The sequence below is a fragment of the Miscanthus floridulus genome, chromosome 9 (genome assembly GCF_019320115.1).
Source record: "Miscanthus floridulus cultivar M001 chromosome 9, ASM1932011v1, whole genome shotgun sequence".
In the NCBI taxonomy this organism is placed as follows: domain Eukaryota; kingdom Viridiplantae; phylum Streptophyta; class Magnoliopsida; order Poales; family Poaceae; genus Miscanthus; species Miscanthus floridulus.
In genome coordinates this window covers 45,808,704-45,813,316 of record NC_089588.1, presented here as the reverse complement: position 1 = coordinate 45,813,316, position 4,613 = coordinate 45,808,704, and the positions used below count along the sequence as shown (strand labels likewise).

Sequence of the window (4,613 nt, the reverse complement as noted above, 5' to 3'; positions counted from 1 at the left end):
GGTCCATCTTAGCAGACAGCATGTCCACCTCCTTAAGTTGATGCATACCTCCACCCTCTTGTGGGTCTGAAGGCGTTCTTCGTTCCAACCTTGATTAGAGGCCATCATCTCCACGAGAATTGTTGCAGCTGGGAGTGTAAATGATAGGAATGCTCCTCTAGCAGCAGCATCCATAGTCTCACGGGTACTATTGGTCAACCCATGGTAGAAAGTTTGTATGAGTAGCCAATTCTCTATCCCATGATAAGGACATTCCGCAATGTAATCTTGAAAGCGTCCCCATGCATCAGGGACAGATTCATCATGTTGTTGCTGAAAACTTAAGATTCTCCCACGCAGAGCATTGGTCTTGCATATGGGAAAGAACTTTGCTAGGAAGGCAGTGGAGCAGTTATCCCATGTAGTATTTCTATCTTTGTTGGTGTAGAACCACTACTTCGCCTTCCCCAAGAGTGAGAATGGGAAGAGGCGAAGTAGTATGGCATCATGGGTCACTCCTTTGATGGTGAAAGTGCAACAAATCTCCAGAAAGTGTTGGAGATGTGCACTCGCATCTTAATGTGCCTTTTCACAAAACTAGCTTGCTTGCACCATGTTGATGAGGGCTGGCTTGAGCTCGAATCCATTGTCTCCAACATTGACATGATCAGGAATCCAAACGAAGTCTGCTTGCCTCCCTCTAGACCTAGCCTAACTAGCTATGCCCTAGAATTGATGGAGCTCTGAGGATGATTAGGGTTTCTGTCCTCCCAAATGACTTATGCAATGCCCCAGGGGGTGGCAGGGGCTGGTATATATAGGCTAGAGCATCCAATGTGAGCCCTTGGATCAAACTGACTTAAAGGATAGCGTATATGCAACCTAGGAGGCGGTGGAGAACCGACATTACGATGTAGAGACTGATAGGTGGGCCTAGGGGCTAGGCGGCTTGCAGGTGGTAGCCACTCGGGCTCCGCCTCAGTGTGGAGTCCTCTCGAGTCTTCTAGAGTCTTTCGATGTCTGTTTCACTATGGATAAGCGCGATTAATTCTGACATGTAGGTCTACCTTGATGGTTTTCTGGAAAAACCCTGTAGAAAATACAGATTCACCAAAACTCGTGGAATTTGTTAGTTTAAACCCCTATACCATTGTTGGTGATTATATTTATGCCCTTATGCATGTTATATTGATGATTTATAATGGTTGTTAACTACCGTCAACAACATCCTTCGCAGCGGTGGCCAGGGGCCTTAGGTTGTACCTAGGGTACTTTGATGAATGAAATTCTTCAGTTTATATCTTTGTTTACACCAAAATTTGGGAGAAGAACGCGGGAACTCGCAGGCTTCCAAGATTGTGCCAATCAAGGAATCGATTGCATAAAGGTCGATATCAGCCGGTTTGGATGCAACACTGGAATCGGCTCTCTTTGAATGATGTCAGCAGATAACGATGATGAGCTACAATCGGTGTTGGGGAGATACATATCGGGCTCTACAAAAGGGGAAAGATTAGGGTCCAAGTTATCTTAAGATAGGAATGTTTTCTTCATACCAAAGATTGTACCGAGTCGTACTTGAGTAGGATTCGTGTTTAAGCTCTGGGTATAAATATCAAACCCCGGCTATTGTAACAAGATACACAATCAATCAAATACAAGTTCCTTACTTTTTCCAGCTCCGGCCACCCCTTAGGAATAGGAGTAGAGTAGATCTCGGCAAGTTCTTCAGCGAGTATGGCTGCATCGATCCGGTCGACCTCCACTGCTTGTCTATAAGTACCGTCACGGCTTATACCTCTGTTCGTACAGCTGCATCGATCCGGTCGACCTCCACTGTGACTCTAGTATAAGTTAGTTATCGACTCTTATCTAGTTCAAGTATGGCTACATCGATCCGGTCGACCCCCACTGCATGAACTAGATTAAGGTCAAGTTATCGGCTCTATCTAAGAATGGCAGTCTTTGGTAGATTCATTAAGTTACCGATATTGCTTATTGCTTCCATTGTTTATCTAATTACAGCAATATCACTCTACTCGATTGAGATTGATCTAGATCGGCGTTATATCTTGTTTAGCCCATCGTTTGTTAATCTAAAACTGATCTAATCTACACTTTAAACGATGAGTTATGTTTTATCGGCTGTTTTATATCAATCTTAATCATGCATAGCGTGCGGTTAAGGCATGATGCGTCTTGAGTAGATCTATTGGCTAGCGAAAACCGTTCCATGGCCCGTTATCATGGCCTGTGTGATTCTGCCTCACACCCCACTGTTAGCACCGTGGAGTGGGGATTGTTATTTAGTAGATCTATTCTTGATAGGGCATGACTTTAACTGTGCGCTATGCCTGAATCGGCTGTTTTAGTCGATATCGAGTGCTTTCACGAACAGTTCAGTCATGAGATCGTTGAAGTAAAGATAGGTTGAAAGATGTATTAGCCCCATGATCTTATTATCGTATTACAGCCTGCATGATTCTGCCTCATGCCCCACTAATATTAGTAATAAGTTAAGGTCGTCAAGTCGATTATTGTTTCTACGGCCTGCATGATTCTGCCTTATGCCCCACTGGTCATAGCGATAGATGAGATCTAATATGTTCATTAGATTTATCTTTATTAAATGGTTAAATGGTGTTGAACTGTTTCTTTTATATAAAAGGGATTCGGTTACTTGTAGTCATTGGTTTAGCATGAACCAATCATTGTTGATATATTATTGCCATTGACCAATATTTGTTCAAATAATGATATTCATCCTAAATGATAACCGATTCTTCTTACATAACCCCATGAGCTTTAACTGATTTATTCTTATGAATATGCTGGAATCGACTATTTAGTCGATCTCCTTTCATATCGGCTCTTAGAGTCGCACATTCGGGACTATCTGGCAACACCGGCACATTCCGCCCTAAATTACTGATAAACTTTCTCTCCTTGTCAATTGCAGGGTCAAATTGACTGGCACGTCTCGGGAGGAGTACGCAGGATCGACCACCCCTATGTTGAAGCTAGGCAAATCTATAGCTCCATCGAGCAGACCCTTCTGGCTTGCTCGTGTGTCCCCGGCACGGAGACGAAATTTCGTGCCGACAATCCCGCGCTTCTTTTTCTTTCATGCGTCTGCTGTTAATCTGATCGTTTGAATGTCGTAGTCATGACCTTTCCTAGGGGTCGACCTGCGAAGCTTAGTCTAGTGCGACTCTATTTTCGTGACTGAGGCGTCGTGGACCGGGTCTGGCGGCAGCGCGCCTTTTGTTGTCCTCCTTCAAGTCACCACGATCTTTGTTCTAGTGAACATCAATGCATGGTATGCCATAGTGTAGCCCCCACGAGCGAGCCATGTCAAATGGCACGCGCTAATCGGCTCGGGTCGCTTGGGGTTACGTGCATCGTTAGAGTGTCACTTTGGCAAGCGTCCACTGAGGTGTGATGTGACCTCTAGGCGCAGGGATGTTTCATAGATCACTATGTTCAAAATCTCAGCTGGTTGAGAGTAGCTTTTACATGAATGCCAAATGTCCACACCACTGGTCATGGCTTTCGTTGTCCGCGGTGCTTGACGCGGCGAGGCTTGGAGCACGCGGCTCGTTGAATCGAGGAGTGCGCTGCATCGTGAGCCCTGGCGCTCGTCGATCGCGTCATCCTCATGCCATGTCATCATCTGCCTCATCGCATGCCTCGATCGAGGTAACAGAGCGCGACCTCCACATGCTCCCCTACCATGTAGGGAACTCGTGTTCGGGTTCAGCCCTAGAGGACTAGCACACAGTTGTCGTGATGTCGTAATTCTCCCGTTCACATAGGTGGGCCTACTGAGGGTCGCCTCCTATAGTGATGATCCTATGAGGGCTGGGCATCTTGAGCTTTAGGTAGGTGTAGTTGGGGACAGCCATGAACTTGGCGTAGCATGGTCGGCCCAGGATGGCATGGTAGGCACTGAGAAAATCTGCTATTTTGAAGGTGAGCATTTCCATGCAGAAGTTGGCTCGACCTCCGAACGTCATGGGTAAGTTGATCTGCTCAAGGGGAATGGCCTAAAGCCTAATATGACTACGTGGAACGGGGCACTGGATGGTCGTATCGCTGCCCATGAAAGTCCCATAGTGTCATAGGTTTCGACGTAGAGAAGGTTTAGGCCGCTCCCGCCATCCATGAGGACTCGAGATAGGCGGGTCATGCCAATGATTGGGTTGGCGACAAGGGGGAAGCATCACAGTTGTGAAATGTGGTCGGGGTGATCCTTTTTGTCGAAAGTGATCGTGACTTTCGATCATTTTAGGAAGGCCGAGACAGCTTCACCCAGGGCGGTCATGTTGACCTCCCAAGCTATGAGCTTCTACTAGCGTTTGGACTCGTATGCTATCGGTCCGCCAAAGATCATAAGGCACCCTCTCTGGTCAGGATACGCATCCCCCTTCTCTTCATTGCCAGCGGGCTCAGACGGCGCGTCCGTGCCGGTCATCTTATAGTTGCTGCTGAAGTAGCGCTTGATGAGGTCGCACTCCTCGAGAGTGTGCTTGACTGGATAGCCATGGTTGCGGCACGGCATCTTGATTATCTTATCGAAACTAACATGGTTGAACTTGCCAGTCTTCTGTTTGTGGACCCTGTCGACTGCCGCA

General features: G+C 46.7%; 1 non-coding gene across 1 annotated transcript; it reads left to right on the top strand.

Moving 5' to 3' along the window:
* The first annotated feature begins 235 nt into the window (after positions 1-235).
* Positions 236-344, top strand: LOC136484514 (small nucleolar RNA R71). Its single transcript, XR_010766036.1, has one exon. It is a non-coding gene; the product is annotated as a small nucleolar RNA R71 (small nucleolar RNA).
* The last annotated feature ends 4,269 nt before the right edge of the window (positions 345-4,613 follow it).